The sequence below is a fragment of the Python bivittatus genome, unplaced genomic scaffold (assembly GCF_059951505.1).
Source record: "Python bivittatus isolate LINGU-HERP-01145 unplaced genomic scaffold, Pbiv_v1 ctg000700_np1212, whole genome shotgun sequence".
NCBI lineage: Eukaryota > Metazoa > Chordata > Lepidosauria > Squamata > Pythonidae > Python > Python bivittatus.
The window spans coordinates 67,448,805-67,468,891 of NW_028277098.1; positions in this window are offsets into that span (position 1 = coordinate 67,448,805).

Below are 20,087 nucleotides of genomic sequence, written 5' to 3' on the forward strand. Positions count from 1 at the left end.
TTCTGGGCGGCTCTGTATGTGCACATTCACATACCCACATAATATGTTACATAAATAAGTAATCTCTGAAAGGTGCAATGCTTTTCATCTTCGATAGCAATGTAAAACTGGCTATCCCATCCACACTGTCTGTTTGAAAATACATTAAGAGCTCCATGTTTTTACAAGTTCAGGAAAAAAAAAAAAGAGATGTGGAGGTGATTGCCAAGAGATTTCACCTCCTCCCAGCCACAGAAGTATATTAAAAAATGGCTTTAAAGGCTGTGTTAACATGCAATGATTATAGTCATTGGCTAATATTCTCAGCAAGGCATAGCTTTTTTTGTTGAATAATTGTGTTTTACATAAAGTGTAGAAATTGTTTTCCTTTTGTTCACTTACCTTTATAGGCAATATGGGATTATTGCTAAGGTGTCAGGCCAACACATAATGTACCTTGTAAATTCTCTACAGGTTCTTCACAGAAACATTGCATTATTTGCAGAAGAATTGAGCCATAAGGGCATATAGGTAGCCTAATATTTCACCACTGTGATGTTAAGGTGGGAGGTCTTTTTTTCTTTTTTCTTTTCCTTTCTTTAAATCCAAGACAGTTTTCTGGAGCAATGAAATCCCAGTTTCAAGTTCTATGGAATGGAAACACTTTTCATAAAATTGATGCACACTGTCAACTATTTTAAGGGTGTTTTTTTTTAATGGTATTATATAAATGTTTTCAATAGATAGATTGATAGATGATAGAGAAAAATAAAGCAAACTAAAAGAAACTAACAAAATGGAGATTGTTCTCCCGTCCTTCCTCCCTTCACCTTGACCTAGATTCCTCTCCCTTCCTCTTTGCCTAATCCCATCAGACCCAAACTAGCCACTCCCGCTCGCAGGCAGAGCCATCTCCAATCCTATCTCACCAGAAGAATGGAAGCCTTCCTCACCCACTCTGAGTTCAGCCCTAACAAGGCCAGCCAAACAAGAAAGCAGGAGCAGAAGAGAAACCCCAGCATTCCATTATCAATTGAGAGATCACTCCTGATTAGCTCAATATGCCATTGCCCAATAATAGATTTCCTCCTCTCCCTGGATGCATCTGAAAGTGCAGCTTTTACATGACAACAGAAATGACTCATTTGCATCCACAAGGACTTACCAAGCCCCTCCAAAACAGACCAGCAAATTAGGCTCTCCGGTTTTCCCAACCTACAATGTTTGGGGTCCTCTTTCTTGTGAAACAGGGACCTAATGATTGTTGTAATAAACATGGTTCTTTCTCCTCTGTGTTGTGTTCCCTCCTTTTGATGTCATCCACCATAGATAGATAGATAGATAGATAGATAGATAGATAGATAGATAGATAGATAGATAGATAGATAATAGATGATACAGATAGCACAGGGCCAGGTTATCTGTGGGACCGCTTCTCCCTAAGGATATCTTCCCCTCCTACCAGATCAGATATGGTGGGCACGCTCCTAATCCCTTCCATTAAAGATTGCCATCTTGTGGGATCTAGGAACAGCCCCTACCCTATGGAACACACTGCCCCCTGAAATTTGGCAGGCCCCCACCCTCCTAGCCTTCCACTTAAGACCTGACTTTCACATGGACTGCATGTGAAAGTTTAACTTGGTGCCAGGTTTTAGTGTTTGTGGTTTTAATAGATATATGTATTAACTGTTGGTTGGGAGCAGCCCAGAGTTTGAAAGAAGATGGGCAGTTATATAAATGTTTTAAATATAATAATAAAGAAAATAGGAGAGAAAGAGATATGAGAGAGAGAGATACAAGAAAGTCATAATGGTCTCCTCTAGATGGCTCTAGATAGCTCATAATTCTGGGGAAGAGCACACGGTTGCAAAAGGCACTGCAAGATAATACTGTGCCACAAATAAGTCTTTTTATATATTCCTTGCAATGAAGAGATAAGATACATGTTCTTCCATTAAAAAGAACAAGTTTATGAATTATCAGAGGAATAGCAGTGATTGCATTTTTTCCCAGAATTCAAGTAATATGGTGGTCACTGTATTCACTAGCACTAGAAGTTATTGAATACTTAATATAACAAAGGTTAACAGCAAACTCTGCTTCAAGCTGAGCCTCATTTGTGGTGGCAAGCATATAGTTTTGCTGGTAATAATATAGAAGTGATTTGTCATTGCAGGAATCCTTGCTTACCGACTGCCTTGTTTAGCAACCGTTTGAAGTTACAACAGTTGGGGGGAAAAACAGTTTTCTTCACATTTACAGCTGTCACAGCATCCTGTGGTCAAGTGATCACCATTAGGGCACTTCACAATTGGCTTCTGACAAGCAAAATTAATGGAAAATGCAGATATGAAATCACAAGTTGCAGTCATGTGGTCTCACTTAACAACCGCAGTTATTTGCTTAATGATGGAAGTGACATTGTAAGTCCAGTGTGGACACATGACTTTTAGCTTAATGATCGTGGTGCTTAGCAATGGAGTTGCCAGTCCCAATTGTGGTCAGTAAACAAGGACGACCTGTATAATTTTGTGATATCAGCAAAAATCAGCAAGGTACTGTATGCTTCTTAGCTGGCTAATAAAGAGACTGTTAGTAAAATTGCACTGGATCAGGTGTACTGATAATTAAATGACATGCAAATGATAAGCCTGATTTAACCCTGCATTGCAATATAATATGTGGACAACCTCTGGTCTATTTAGTCATAGCATTTCTAATGTTGCAGGAGTCCCAAGCCAGTTCTCAGTCTGCCACATCCTGAATTCCAAGGAATCATGAATGAACGTGCATGTTGCTTACTTTATCTAACATATCTGCATTTTGCAACTAGATTTCCTCCCAAAATTAAATGATGTAGAATATGATAAATCTAATTTAATGCTAATTTAATGTGTGTGTTTTTTTAAAAAAAAGTCCTACCCAGATCTCATGTGAGTAGGTAGAATGTAGGCAACACATAGGAAAATTGCTTGTTTGCAGAAGCAATTGGATGGAGGACAGGATAAACCCAAGAGATCATAATGAATTTAGATTCTGTGATGGTAGCAAGCTTTTCTTACAGTAAACTTGTGCTTTCAACACTGTGTACTTAAGAGTTTGAACCAGTGATTATGGAAACATGGGGGACTATGACATAAAGAAACATTCCTTGACTGAATATTATTAGTTTCATAGACAGCTATGTAAGCCATATAGAATCTTGAAATATTTCTATTTCAAGGATTTCTATGAAGAAAAAATGTGATGAGATTTTTTCATATTATTTCTCTTCTGGGGGTTGATGGTAGAACACAATCCAATCATCTCTAGAGATAAGCAAAATATATGGGAATAATTGGATTAGCCACCTTAATCCAGGGAGTGGTAAATTCTAGCCATCCAGATGTTTTGGCTCCTAAAATTGCCAATCTGGCAGGAGCTGCCTATACAGGTAGTCCTTGCTTACTGACCACAATTGGGACCAGCAACTCCATCACTAAGGGCCACAGTGGCTAAGCAAAATACCACATGACCACACCAGATTTATGACCTGACTTTTGCTTCCATCATTAAGCAAACCACTGCAGTCATTAAGCAAGATGTCACATGACTGCAACTTGTAATTTCACTTCCACATTCTCCATTAATTCTGCTTGTTGGAAGCCAGTTGTGAAGCATGCAAATGGTGATCATGTGACCATGGGATGCTGTGATGTTCATAAATGTGAGGAAAGCTTTTTTTTTAACTGTTGTAACTTTGAATGGTTACTAAACAAGGCAGTCAGTAAGCGAGGACTACCTGTATTCCAAACCAGGCTGTATACCTCTATTCTGATTTAAAATAAATTTAATATGCACTGTCCATACTTTCCCCATGACAGTTGAGAGAAATGGGCAGGGCAAGATGAGTTTAGTGACTTCATCTCAATTCTGCTTATCTACTTTATTTCAACAGAGACCTGGAGAAAAATCGCTAATATGAAAAGTAAAATTCTATGTCTGTTTGATTCAGAATAGGTTCCAGTACAGTGACTGCATTATTTTCTTTCTTTATTTTCACTCTGCCAGTCTATTTCAATTTTTATGCTGACTTACAAACAAAAACAGGCAATTAAATAAAAATAAAAGCAAAATGTCCATTTAACTGTTGAAATCAACCCCCCAAAAGCTAAAACCTGCATTAAGCAGCATAAAAATCTCATTAGTAGTAATAAATAATAAATAATTAATAGTGGGTTTTTTGCAATATAGCAGTTTTCTATTATCCTACATAGCAGTTTTTCAGATCAGAATAGGTTTCACTGATGCTTCTGACCCATCTTGTCCTATCTGGGGCAAAGTAAAAATCTGATTCAAATTACTCACTTTGGCCTTGGGGGTGCAAGGTTTGGCTCAATCTGGTTGACACATCTTAATGGAAGCCACTACTAATTTTATTTTCAGTGAACTTGCATACTCCCCTTTTGTACCCATCCAGATTGATGGCCAGCACTGTATTTTGCAGTAGTAAATTTCCTACTTCATCTACACACAGTGCAAAGAAGCACTGCCTTCTGTCTTTCATAAATTTCTCACTATTCAGCTGCTTTGGAATTTACGGAGGACAGAATTCTCAAAATACTGAACAATCTACACAAAACAAAAAAAACAAAAACAGAGAATAACCCTAGATGTAAAGTTTTACTGGAGCCCACCACCTCACTAAATTTGCATTATTGTTGCCAAGGCATATTGTTCATTGCAGACATAAAATATTGCTGGCATTTAAAGGTACTTCTTGATCTTCCATGCATAGTTGTTATATTCTGCATCATCTTTCATTTCCAGAATTAATTGTTCCCATTCTATGTTAATGATACAAAAAAAAAAAAAAAAGGAGGGGGGAGAGAAAAAAACTGGCTAGGACTGGACTTCAGAGAAGACAAGCTAGGTCTTTGCCTGCCTTGTGCAGGCCCCAAGTGGAAGGATGCCTTGGCTAAGGTCAGACTTAAGGGGAGAAGGAGAAGGAAGGAGAGAAGGAGAAGGAAGGGGAGAAGGAGATCACTTCAACTTTCTGAGGTTCTACAATTTATTTGGGTACTGAAGTATAAAAATGAACTAATGATGATCAATGAATTCAGAGGTGTTCAGCCTGAGGCTCCAGGGCAACATATAGTTTCTCAGAGCCTTAACTTTATCTCTCACAGCTCTCTAAAACCTGTTGCAGGATTGCGGTCTCAACTGAACAATAGTACAGGAGGCCTCTACCAGCACAATCCTGGGTAATCACTTTTAACTTTGGAAACCATTGACTCACTCATACAATCTTGAGTGTTGATTTCACAGAAGAATTATGTATCATTAGCTATAATAAAGAATGTACAGTGTGATGGGCCTCAAAGCCCCCTGAAGTTTGGAGGCTCTTCTATGCAATAGTTCTATGCAAAAAAAATTTCTGCAGTTTTCTCATCTAAACTGTTTTGGATTTTAAAAAAAACTCAGCCAAATAATGGAGCATATTTTATTTTATTTATTTTATTACATATGTGACTCTAGGTGGTACACACAATTCAAGCAAAACAATCTAAACAAAACCATTAAAAACAATTAAACAATTAAAAACTATAAACAAAAACACAGGAGAGTGTATTCAAAATCCTACCTTCCATACAACCATTTTGTTGGCTCCCTATAACCTCTTCTCTCACTAAAAGGTATGTTAAAGTTATCCTGGATATCATCTGTGAGGACCCTGTGTGATCTTATGTATCTTTACTTGGCTGCAAGGATCTAACACATAAATAATCTGTTAAGACTCTGTCATTGCAACTTTTTCTCCATAATCTATCTAGTCATAGCCAATATTTAAGTGATAATTGGTAACAGGTAAAATAATACGTGCATTAACTGCCACATAACCATCAGCAGGATCTGGAGGTAGAGATCTCACAAGATTGCAGACATATATCCTTAACTGCAAATTAAGATCATACTGATAAATTGATGTAAGTCTTCCACAAATAATGACTGCAAGATAAAGGCAGTATCAGGAATAATTTTTGAAATAGCATGCCTTTAATTTAAAGAAATTGAGAGAAAATATAAATTGAGTATTGCTCACATTAGATACCTAAACATTCAAATGAGCAAGTAAAATTTATTAAACTGCCTTACTTGAATCCATTAAATATACATTTACTTTACAGACTATTCAGAGTAATCCCCATTACTTCTGATTCTGACCAATTCATCTTTTAGCCTTTTGCTAAAATCATCTAATACTCTTTCATTAGGAATCCATTATTGACACTGTTTCCTTAAACAACACTTACTACATCCTGCAATTACTCTGAGCTGCCATAGGTAGCTCTTTGAAGAGATTAAATATTAATGGAAAAGAAGGCAGCCTTGGTGTGAGGGATCATCCTGCTTTATACAGAATCAATTTGAAACTTAGTCTATCGAAGACTTGCTTTGGCCTCTTAAGATAGAGTTAGGAGAAAAGCTTTACCAGTGCAGATTTAAATATATATAGGGTAAGAAAACTAGTAGAATTAAAATTTAATCTGAGAATACACTGAACGTATAGTTGGGGCTGAGAGGTGAGTAAGAAGCAGTGCAGTTTTTGTGTGGGTGTCAGTGTGGGTGGGTGTGTACACGGGTGTGCACGCCTTGAGTCAGTTTTGACTTCTGGCGACAGCCTGGATTAGTCAGTGCAGTCTTCTTGGCAACATTTTCAGAAGTAGTTTGCCATTGCCTTCTTCCGAGGACTAAGAGAGAGTGACTGGCACAAGGTCACCCAGCTAGCTTTGTGATGAAGGTGGGACCAGAACTCACAATCTCCCGGTTCCTAGTCTGGTGCCTTAACCATATAGAACTTCTTTAATATGATTTTTCAGGGGCTGTCCATTTGGAACTGGGACTCACATTCTGCATCAGCTGACACTTCAAGTGTGTCTCCATAGATAGCCCATTACAGTTGTCCAAATAAAATGGTCAAAGCATATATCACTGTGGGCAAACCCTTATGCAACAATTGTTTGCTCATCGATATAAAAGTGTATGTGCCCACAAGGACTCCAACACTGTTATTTAGATTTGCTAGTTATAAGGGTAATAACTTTGTCCTTGCAGCAGTTAAACTATTTAGAGGCAAGGTGCTAAGCTTTTTCTGTATAGCACGCAACTCTGAGTCAACCAAAATGTGATGGTTTTAAAGACAATCCAGTCAACACTGATAAGAACTATGTTTTGTGTTCCTCGATCTGTACCAAATGTACTTTTTCAGCTGGAACTGGCCTGTGTTTTGTGGAGGACAACATGATAATTTTTGGAGTGAGTCCCTGCTGATCTGGTCAATTTTTTAAATATTTGCCATCATTTCCATCTCCCTAGCGGGCTAATTCCTCACTTTATTTTTTTAGATTGTATCTTTGCTTTCTGCTGATATTTTCACTTTACAATTGATTTTGTTTTTATCTAAAAACTCACCATTGTAAAATATTTATACTTGTCATGACCTGTAAATGTTTTACATTATTTGTATCATTTGTAAGTAATAAATCAAGAAACAGTGCTTATGATTCCCAAATACCAAAAAGAAAGACTAAAGTGGCATTCACAGATGTTAGTGCTTCAGGTACATTTTTATATGAAATACAAATTAAATAAGTTGTAACAACCTTTTTATATGAAATACAAATGAAATAAGTTGTAACAACCTTACTATTAAATTTGGGCAGGATCCAGCCAAACTGGAAGCTTTTGACAATGTGCATTGCATACCTTGGCCATTCCATTTGCCTTCTTCCTTTAAAACAACCTGCCTTGTCAATTTTCCTAGCAAATGTCACCAGAGGAATAGGACTGTTTATTTATAGCCAGTTCAGATTTATTTTCTTCTTCAAAGGGATAAGAATGCAAGCTCATTCTCTGCAGAGAATTTTTACAATTGCAGATTTCCTTCCCCACCCCACACTGCCTGCTCTAATAAACATTCTGTGCAAAGGTGACTCTACAGGTAGGGGCAGTGTGACAAATAATATGCTCATATCCTTGACAGTTCCCAGATCAGTTCTGAATTAGTTGAATATGGGGTGTCTGCAGAGTATAGTCATAAATTCAAGATGACAGCCACGAAGGCGTGATTGAAGCTCTGCTTGCTTAGGTGCGACACACACAGGTGGAGCTTTGATTGCACCATTATGGCTGCCATTTTGATTGCTTTGACCACCCCCTGTGGACACTGCTGAGTTGAATGAAGTAGCTTTGGGGAACAAAGATCCTCATTGCACATTCCATCCTGTGACCTATTGCCAAGCTAGATCATATATAACTTTCTGCTTTATTGGTTTGTCGTGAGCTGTTTAATGCCAGCAGTGCCTTGGAGTGCAGTCTTGTTAAAGGCTAACAGCATATTGTGCCAGTGGTATTCAAAGGTGAATACTCACACTTGACTGCATTAGAGACACACTTTGTCCGGATGCAAGGAATGTAAAGGTAGTTCTCTGCCACAGCTGAAGGCAAGTCCACAGGAAGCTGGAAAGCAGAAAATACAGGACCGTAAATGAATCTTCCTTTTTTAAAAAAAAAAAAAGCTCAGTGTGTGATTTTATTTAGCTTGATATGCAAGAGAAAAGTATGACTGTCATTATTTTTCAAAGTATAAACTTAATTGACAAAGAAGATGTTCGTTCCCAAATTATTCCACTTCATCACTAAGAACATCAGAACCTTTTGGTTTCCTCAATAACTCTGCTGCTAGGCTTCTTCTTATGAAACTATTTCTATCCTTGTAATGAAGCCAACTGATCAGGAAATGGGAAGAGCAAGGAGTGACACTTGGCTTCCACTGAATTAGAGGACAAAGTAGTCCATTCAAACATTAAACCTAAATGTATGGGGCCACAAATTACGTAGGCAGCTCAGAGTGCACACACTGACCCATCTTCCAATAATCCTCTGTGTGTGCTCATCCTGACTCATTCCCAATCTCTGTACACTCAGAGCAATAATCCAAAGGAGCTTTCTAAGCACATTTATCTGGATTACTTAAAAGGCTGGGAATTCTGCATTATCAACTGAATACAGATAGAATCTCTCTTCGGACCATTGCACTGAAAGCATGGAAGATAAGAGTGGAAGGGCTGGATCCAGCTACAGAGGGCCATCTAGCGCAGGGTAGAGCATATCACCCCAGCTTCCTGCACACTTGTTTCCTTACACATACAGGTAGCATATCTGAATGTGGCAAATGGCAAATAGTGCGTTGCACTATCATTCACTATCCAGCCTTATTGGTTATTCAGTTTTAATTAGGTAAAATTGCCTTGCTTAAAATATTTATAGTGGGCTCAACATTTCATCCAATAGGTCTGGGGACCAACATGATATAAACATAATAGTTGTGAACTAAAACAATATCTCTGTTGGTGCTGATCAGGCTCCCTGTACCTTTTGATTTTTTCTTTTTAAAAAGGGGGTAATTAATCCGTTTAACCAGGATATAGCCCCATAGTACTTATGACTAATTGTAGTACTACTAATGTCAATGACTCTTTTAAATCTGGATCCATTCCATTAATCAATAAGTCCTAGTTCTTTAATGTCTGTGTCCTTTTCCTAATGAGGCAGACAAAATCTCCATTGTCTCAGTTGCTAATAGCATGATCTTCATAAGGTGGAGAAGTATGTAAGTAACCTCACTGAAATAACTGGCACATCTCACAAAGTGGCTCATATAGTATCTGTGACCCAGTAAAAAAAGTCTCATTTATTAGAAATGCTTCCCAGCACCATCCATACCTCCTCCCCCTGCCCCTGCTCCCCCCAGCATAAATGCTCTGTACCACCCTGCTTCACCTATGTTACTTTTTCAAACTTACTTCCAAGCAAAGACACCAGGCTCCAGCCACCCACTATTTTTACGTTCTAGGAATTCCCATGGGCTGAGTTATTCTTGTCAATGAACCAGATCTTATGACTGCTGCTCTCAACTTTTGGGGGTTGGTAGGCATATCTGGAATGTTGAGAATTTCCTGATTTACAAAATGGCCTTTGTAATTTCATAATCAGTAATGTGGCACCAATTGTCAGAATGCTACCAGCTATGTTCTGTAGCCACTGGATTCTGCCAGATGCCTTTTTTAAAAAAAGTTAAAAGACGTTTTTTAAAAAGAAATGGTAATATTTAACAAAGAGCCTAGTACATGCCAGGAAAAGGATTTGTGGCACATCAGTGTCCCCTTTTTCAAAGATTTTTTTTAATAAAATCATATGTGGGCATGGAGTTGGCAAATACCACAGGGTTGGGCAATCTTGAACCCAACATTCTTAAAATGACCTTAATTATAGGCCAAGGAACAAAAACATTACTACTAAGAAACAGACAGAAACAATTCAGTACAATAAGTAATTAGTGTTTCATACTTAACTGTTCAGTCATCAAATAGGGACTTCAAAAGCTTAACGTTGTATTAATACAATTTACCTAGCTTCTGACTTCATATACAAGTAACTGGTATCTGAATTCCACCATCCATAAAAGCCTATTAGCTTTACATTGACTTACATAAATTTAGTAAGAGTAGTTACATATGGACATCTATCAATCACTGTTCCAACTATAGGGTATATGAAGAAGAAGTTGTTGTTTCATTTATTACTTCAATAAGACCATTGCTGTATCAGATTTTTATTTCTGATTATGAGATCTCTATTGATAATATTGTGACTTCCAAGATCTTCTACTTATAGTCGCCCACCACTAAAAATAATAATAATAATAATAATCCCAAAGTATTGCAAGAAGCAGATGCCATCTGACAGTACAAAACTATCTGTTAAGAACCAGATACTCTTAAGTAATAGTCCACTATGTATATATTATTTATCATAATTTTTCTTCATTGGATTTAGTGGACTATACTTCCACCAGATACTGTGTACAGGATAATTGAACCTGTGTAAACTGTGCTTTTAGTTTAGGTTACTGTTAAATAGAGGCTCCATGCCTTTTTTTAAAAAAAAGTCTAAGATCACTGCTTTTCCAAAAGGCCCAGAATTTGAATATGAAAGGTTAAGAATATATACAGTATATATACTGAACAGACTAAGAGATTTATCAATATTTAGCATTCAGTGCCATGAGAAATATACCAGTGTAGGACATTGAACAGAACAAATTTCAAACACTAAAGACAATAAATGACATTTTAAATATTGCATGAACACAGGGGGAAGATTACCTCTCCACACTTAACAAAAGTGTTCAAAAACCGTTGAAAGGAAGATTGTTCTCCAGTTATTTCAGAAAATTGAAATACAGAGCACAACTGACCCCAAGAAAGGACAAATGGTACTACATTTATTGTTGTTGGTTCTTCAGACCTGCATGTGTTTTCAGAGCTGAGATTCTCACATCTCTAGCGCACAGAGTTCTGAATTCATCCTGGCTTGAACTGTACCATACTAGCTGCCAAGGAAATGTTACCCAAGAAATGTTAATTGCATTTAAGAATACTTGGATTGATACTGATCAAAACATAGAGTAAGTTATGATGAACTGAAAACTATCCTAACTATGGAAGATTTTTAAAAAATCTAAGAGATTATTCTCCAGATGGCTGTGATCTGAATAATATTCATTTCTTTTCATGGTACATAGTCATAAAATCTAGTCATGCTATTAAGTCATATTGCTGTGACTGGGATGTGTGAAAAACATTATTGTTTCCCTAGGATTCTTATATAATAGATATAAGAATGAGGAATATTTGAAAAACCAGGAAAAATATGCTAAGATCCCAGCTCTTAATTTTGTAAACTATGTATTTATAGCTAAGTACAGACTTATTTTGGATATTCCTGCTTGAATTCATCATTAATGATTCTGACATTTTCATACCTATTGACCTATTTAACAGCTCCATTTACATAACTGGGGCATGGAGAAGAGGAACAAGTCATGTGGACAAGGAAACCCAGTTAAATGCCGTCCTAGAGAATAGGGCAGCTGCAGAATCTCAGGAAAACATATGGCTGCTTTAAGGTGCTACAACAGGTCCCTTTTTGTGATCCAAAATCACAAAATGTGTGATTGCACAGCCCTTTGAAAACAGGGCCTCTTTAGGCATTCCATCTTTGTTATAATTTCAGTTTTCATCTCCCCCACCCTGTATGTGGCCAGGGTAGAAAAGCAGAAATTGATTTCTCCATGGATTTTTTTTCCCCCCATACCACTGGTTGGCCTACATTTGCACCCTGGTTGGCAATGATTGGCCTACATATGCACCCTTGAATTTGATATGCATTAATAATTTATTATAAAAAGCCAGAATGTTTAGAGTGCTGCCAATAAATAACCATCAACCTTCCTGCTACAGAACAGAATTTGAGAGTTAGACAATGTATAGGTGATTTAAAATTAAAGCAAACTAATTTGAAATAGTATGCTAAAATATCTGGCATAGGAGCTTTTATATGATATTGTTTTACTGTAAATTAGTCCAAGCTATACATTTATGTGCTATGATATTGTATAGTTTGCTACGTTTTAAAAATATTTATTTTTTAAAGCATGGATTCAGAATGTCATTGAGCAGAAGAGTGTTAGTTCTTTCCCTTTTATTGAATGTACAATGCACACGTTTTTAAAGTCTGCATTGCTTTCTATGCATCTGCAGATTGAATACATTAGAGAAAGTTTGTACTGTTCCATGATGACATGCTCTGGAAATCACCTGGTCAAGAAATTTGATTTTGTTGTCATTGGCTTTTTCAATTCTTGAATTTGCAGAGAAGCATCTGGAGAAGGAAAAAGATGATGAGGGTTTCTAAGTGAGCTTTGGATCATATCAGGTTTTCCAAATACTCCCTGCATTCTGATGCTCCCAACTTTCCCAAATCGGTGCTTTTTAGATTTCACCAATGACCATAATTTTCTGATGGAGGATGCTCTTTTGTTGAAATAAGACTCAACTGCTGCTCTGACAATTCCTCATAATCCTCTTATTTCAAAAAAATATAAAATATAGATTATATATGTGTATATATATATATATACACACACACACACACAATATATAATCTATATTTATATGTATTATATATCCTGTATTTATACAATATGTATATATATACATATATATATATATTATATATTTATATATGTATTATATATCCTATATATATATGTATTATATATCCTGTATTTATACAATATGTATAAATATATATATATATATATATATATTTATACAATATGTGTATACATACACACACACACATATATATGTATATGTATATATAAAATATATAGAGGAAGAAGGCTTATCTCATCACATATTCAGAGTTTCTCCAATGAAACTTGTAAACAAAATCTTTTTAGTAAAACTGTGTAGGTGACAGAAATAGAAATTAAGCTCATTCAGTTTTCATACAATGCAATATATTATAACCTATCCAAGAGATTTGGGTTTGCACATAAGACTACCAAAGAATGCATGATTAAATGGGCAAAAAATATTGGTCATAATATACATATGCAGCAATGGGAAAATATGTGGTCTAAAGGATTAAAATTTACTTTATGTTATACCTTGAAAGAAAATTTCTATAAAATGATGTATCGATGGTATATGATACCCCAAAGACTATCAAAGATGTATGGGACAATTTCCAATGTTTGTTGGAAATGTAACCAACAAGAGGGGTCATTTTACCATATGTGGTGGACATGTAAAATTGCAAAGAAATTTTGGATTCAAATACAAATGTTGATGCAGAGCATTCTACAAATACAGATTCCATTTAAACCAGAATTAGCCCTGTTGGGGATAATGGACTTTCACATAGGAAAACATCTTATTAGAATTACTCAATACATGATTACCACAGCAAGACTTCTTTATGCACAATTTTGGAAAACCCAGACACTACCAACAATACAAGAATGGTTGTTAAAACGGATGGATATGGCAGAAAATGACAAACTGACTTGCCTATTAAAAGAAAACTCAAACAACTGCTACCTTAAAGAATGGCAACCACTGATGGACTATTTGCAAAATGCAGGTGGGGTGAAGCTTACATGGGGATTTGAAGATTAGATTATAAATGTAATGGGATATATTTAGACAAAGAATTATTCCTACTTAATGCATTAAAAACTAGCACTTATGATAGCCTTACTATTTCTAAGACCAGAGATAGATTGGAAGTTATCTATTTTTCATCTTTTCTTCTTTTACTTTACCTCACTTTTTCTTTTCCTTTTCTTTATATTTTGTATTTCAAATTTTCCTTTTCATTTCTAACTTTTAAATATGTATCTTTAAAATCTCAATAAAATATTATTTAAAAAAAAGACCACCACCCCCAAAAAAGGATGAAACTTAAAAATACCCCTGCTTCATGTGGGGTACAAATGTAGTTACCGGTCTTTAAGTGACCTGGTTAGTTGTGTTATACCAATCAAGCCTTATATGGCACGGTTTCGGGGACAGACCGTAAGGAGGACTCTGTGTTCCATTCCAAAGCAAATCTTCCATTACAGTGATGAAGTGAAACACACACATGAAGACTAGCCATGCTAATTTGTGATATGCTGAATCTATTCTCACTTTCATGATATATTTTAAAGAGTAAAACGAGTTAGAAATGCCTTAAAGTATCAGTATACTGCATTTATTTAAGTGTTGCACAATGTATTGTGATTCAACAAGCCACAGCCAAAGAATGGCTTAGCGTGATAGTTGAGCCAACTGAGTCACAGCATAATTTTGAGAATAAAAATGCAGAAGATATAAATAAATTGGAGCATTTTGCCCATCCCTATGTTAGAAGTGAAATAGTTATATTTTGGACAGCAATATGCAGTCCCACTTCCCCAGAGTCTGGCTCTGCATCTTTTAGCTCTCATTCCCCAGAGACAATTTCTGCTTGCTTGTTTAATCAGTTTCTCAAATAAGTGAAAACTCTCCAGTATGAAACAATGCCAAAGAAAATCAGAAGTTCAGCAAAGACTTCCTTGCAACCATCTCCCAGACCTGACATGTGTCTTCTACTTCTTCATTTTCTTCTGCAACATAACAAAACTAAGAGGTTAGAGAAGGAGCTCAAGAGAAAACAAAATCTCTCCTCATTCATAATCCAGCAATGCTGGAGTGCTTAAAAAGGATAATTATGGCAGCATTCTGCACCACTGCCTTAAAACTCACAGTAGGACTGAGGATGAAAGTGTCTCCCTAATGGGATAACAGAGATTTCTGTTGACAAAGACCCCAGTGAGATAACAAACAAACCAGTCCCATATAATTACCAGGCTTGTGCGAATCAAAAATTGCCCCAGACAATTCAATTACCACTCTCTATGTTTACAGCTGGAAACGTTTGAAACAAACTGGTATTACAGTACTGTTCCAGGTGCCAGATTTCAATTTCTTTGGGTCAAAGTCATTCCAATATAGGCATCAGCAAAGCTCTGTAGGGAGGTGTTAATTAGAAGCAACAGCTACCTGCTCCCAGGAAACGGTTCCTTGCTTGTGTAATAAAGCACCCCCACCCCATTTACTAGAAACACAGTGTTCTCATTGCATATTTGAAATAAAATGCACATTCTGATGCAGCCAAATAATTGCTTAACAAAGTTCTCTTTTCTCACTGGGCAGCCTGTAGTTGTATAATTTTCTGGGCTGGAAGGGACCTTGGTAATTCTCACAATAAGCCAGAGGATGGTCTGAGGAGATATGATGTTACTTATTGCACAAATCCAGCATGTTTCATCTTGCTTGATGAAACCATAAAGGAAGAGAAGCATGTAAGTGCAATAATCAGTGAATAAAAGATTCTAATAAGTAAAGTATGCTAATAAATGCAATATTTTACACTCTGTTTTTCACTAAATTTTGGCAAGGGTAAGATGGCAAATATACCTGTAACCAAGGGCAGAGATAAAGATATGTGCACAAAATGGAACACACATTTTGATCCTTGCATGGAACAAATGTATGAATGTGTTCCATGCAAGGAACGTCAAAAGTTTGACTACACTGTTCCAGGGCAGATTACAGTTCAGCAAAAATGAAACCCAGCACATCTTGGTTGTTATGGGTTTTGGCCAAGACAAATTCTAAGAAAGTTTTTAGGTCAAGTGGGGCAAAGATCTCTCCATCTTCTCTGCATGACCTGTGCACCAGACCACCCACCAGTTTTCCTAGCTCCTTCCTTAGTGGCTGCTCAGCTTGAATCCAAATGTGGCATACCCAACTAGTCCCCACCTTCCTCTGTTCTTCCAAGCCCCTTTCTTCCCTTTGCCATTTCTTAACTGCTGTTACCACACTTGAATTCAAGCATGGCATAAACCAAACAGGCTCCCCATCTTCCTGGCATCTTGGTTTTTACATTCACCTTTGCTTTTCCAGAACCATGTACTACTGCTGCTCCTGATGATGTTCTGTCTTGACCCTGCTATCTCCTAGCCTGGAACATCTGTGCTCAGAATATGCATGTTCCACAGTCATGCCCAGACAGAACATGTGTGTTTTGGTCTGGGCATGGACTAACAAAACTGGGTGGACTGTGCATAGAACAGTCCATGCTCAGGATATTTTGCAGAACCTTAGCCAAGGGAATTGTGAACAAAAAAGGAACAAAATAAGAAGCTTCTAAAATTAAATCAAGCCGCACCTCATGAACTGGCTTTTTAAGCTAGATTAGAAAATTGTCCAATAGTACCAAAAACCAAAAAGAGGTATGATTAGACAATACATTTCTATCTAATCAGCCTGTTGCTTACCACCAGGATTATTTTATTGCCATTATTTTATTGTCATCTGGTCTTCCAGTCACTTCTAATTTCAAGTGAAGCTGCTATTTTTATAACATGTTTTGTAATTAATAACACTTTATCTCTGCTTCTTGAAATTATGATAACACCATAAACTATCACAATAGTTTGCCAATAACTGATAAAGAAATTCCTGTCTTCAGATCTACATTTAAAAGCCTCATGTTTCCAGGCTAGCACTGGAGCTGTCTAATTTCTTTACTGAAATATGTTTAAGCTGCTGTTAGTCCTCTCAGAGTCTAGGGCAATGTATAAATACAATCATAATAATACAATTTTAAACACACAAACACATCTGAACTTGCACAAAACACACACTTATAATAAAGGCTATGTATGTATGTACGTATGTATGTATCAGCAAATACAGTAGACGAACAGTAAAATACCAAGATAAAGTGGTTTTGAGCTGCGATCAAAATTTTTGCAATTTCAGCAGAAGTTATACTTCTATAGGATTTTCACATGTACAGATCCCAAAATCCCTTTCCAGCACAGAATGATATTGGAGTGTGTCATCAAGTCCTTTGACTGGCAATATAAAACATTTGAATTAGCAAAGCCCAGTGCCAGGAATAAGGTTTTCTTCCTTTCTGGCTCAGTAGAGATTATAAAGACAGAAATCTGGAGATGGCAAACACACATTTCAGTCTGGCTTCTCTTTGGGTGGAAGCTCTATTCACAGAAGTAACACTATTAAAATAACACTTCAGAAGACTGGCTCAGAGTTCAACAGTACAGTATCTTGAAAGGTTTGAATTGGGTCTTTTCCAACAAAATTCAGTTCAGTGGTGAGAAATGTTGGGATCTGCACTTAGATAAGAAAAATCAGATGTACAGGGACAAGCAGTAGTACCTGAGAGAAGTATCTGAGTGTCCTGGTAGACTACAAATTAAGCATGACTCAGTAGTGTCCTGCAGCGGCCAAAAGAGCCAGTGCAATCTTTGGCTCCGTCAACAGAGATATAACATTGAGCTTACAGGTAATGAGAGTTCTGCTATATGCTGCAACGGTCAGCACCTGGAATTCTGTGTCCGGTTTGGGTCACCACACTACAAGAAGATCTAGAGGAACTGACAAAAGAGCAGACAAAAACAACAAAGATAGTGAGGGACTTGGAGGCTAAATGTTATGAAGAACAATTAAAAAAGAACCTGTTTATGTTTAGTCTAAAGAAGAGAAGACTAAAGAGACACATGAAAGCTGTTTCCTAATACTTGAAGTGCTGTCACAGGGAAGAGTGTGTAGATTTATTTTCTGTAGTGCCCAAGGGCAGGACAAGAACCAGCTGATGGAAGCTTTACAAAGAGAGATTCAAACTTTAATTTCCTGACTGTAAGAGCTATTAAGCAGTGGAACAGCTTGCCTCCTGGACATTTTCAAACAAAGGGTAGACAGCCATTTGTCTGGGCTGGTCTGAGGATTCCTGGCCTGGGCAGGGAATTTAAGACCTTCAAAGTCCCTTCCAACTCTATGATTCCATGATTCTATTATTCAGCTTTTACTCAGAATGAGGTAGAATTATAAACTCCCAAAGCAAAGACAGGATTGAGGAAGTGTAGATGGGGCTGCTATTTTAAGCCAGCTCTAGACTCTCCCTTCAACCTCATGGAAGTTGGGCTTAATTTTCCACAAATTAAATGTGACCCTTAAAAATATTTCTAGATCTGCATCAGCATATAGCCCAAGTCAAACCAGATATCGCAAGCTTTGACAGAAATTATCTATCTTAAAAACTAACACTAAAAGTGGGATGGGGAAAGAGGAAATAAATAAAATCTGCTTCTCTCTCAGTCAATTTTGGCTAGACAACATGGTCCAGAGCCTATGGAAGCTGATGCAAAGAGACTGATGACTCCAGTGGGATTTGGGCCTGGACTGAAAGCAATCTTGCTAAAAATCTGTATCTATGGGCTATTTCACACTACCTGCTAACTGGGCAAGTAGTGTGGCAACACTTCAACAGTCTCATTGAGAAAGACTGAATGGATAACATCACCCATCAATTCATCCCTGTCCTGGCAGAGCATCCTACAATTATGCTTTCCTGCTCTGCTTTAAAAATGGTGTTTTCTGATTTGTGCCAGAATGAGCTTGGCAATGTGGATTCTGCTGCACTTGCACTACTACATTTTACTTTAATCTCAGCAAGGTCTGAATTCCTACTGATCTCTGTATGGAGTTGCTGACACACCCTCATATCACGGCTTGCTGCCTTCCATGGCCACTTTCAGCATGTCTGCATTTAAGGAGAGAAACATGTTGATGTAAAACCTGAACCCCCTTGGGCTTTGCAAGGCTAATTTTAGGCCTTATGTGGGTTCCACATCAACTGGTGAACCAACAATTATGACAAGCAATAGCTGAACAGAGAAGACTGGTAAATCATTGGACTTTCTCCCACCATTACCCATCACCATTGAAATGGTGGGCCTTTTTTAAAACAAACAAAGGAAATTGATACAAATTCTGACAGTTTCCCCTTCCAGTTCAGTTTCCCCAACCCCACCAGTCCACTGGTCACTGGATGGGAAGGTGTCAGGCAAGAGGAAGAACCGCTTCTGGGGAAGCAATGGTGGACTGAAGATTGCTTCACTTTCAGTGGAGCTGATGACCATGGCAGAACGAGGAGCCAATGAACAGATTGGTGCCTCAAATTTCCTCTCTGAATAAGGGGAAGGACCTGAGATCACCCACAATGCTCCATACAGATGCTCTCCATGACAAGACCATAAAATAGCAGTCTCCCACAGGTTTTACAGCTCTGGGAGAGTCAGCTTTGCCCAAGCTGTGGTTCAGAGCCTTCAAAGGGACACTGGGTTCACCTACTTCCTCTCTTAATCACTTCTGGAAATGGCTTGTAAATTGTTTTTTGGATACAAAGAACCTTCAGAAGGACAAGTTTCACTACACTGGGTGATTCTCCTTTAATCCTCAGCAAAAGAAGTTTCATGTAAGTTTAAGAAAGAAAGAAAAAATTATTTGGAAATGAACAGCACAAGGGTGATTAGAACATTGATTTTATAACATTGGAAAGTTATAAATGGATTAAGGGGCGAGATTGGCTGGAAATAAGATTTTGAAACTAATTATAGGAATCCTTCCTGTGGTTTGTTTAAAATCCTGTTAAAAATATATGAAGATTTTGAATCTAAGTGTAAGAAATCTTTCTATGGGAAAATGTTGTGGATTAGAGAAAAACATGATAAGAGGATACCTTGAAGGCTGGTTACTAGAGGCAACCAGAAAGAACTAAAGGTTATAATTAAAGGAGAAGACCCACTTATACAGAATGGA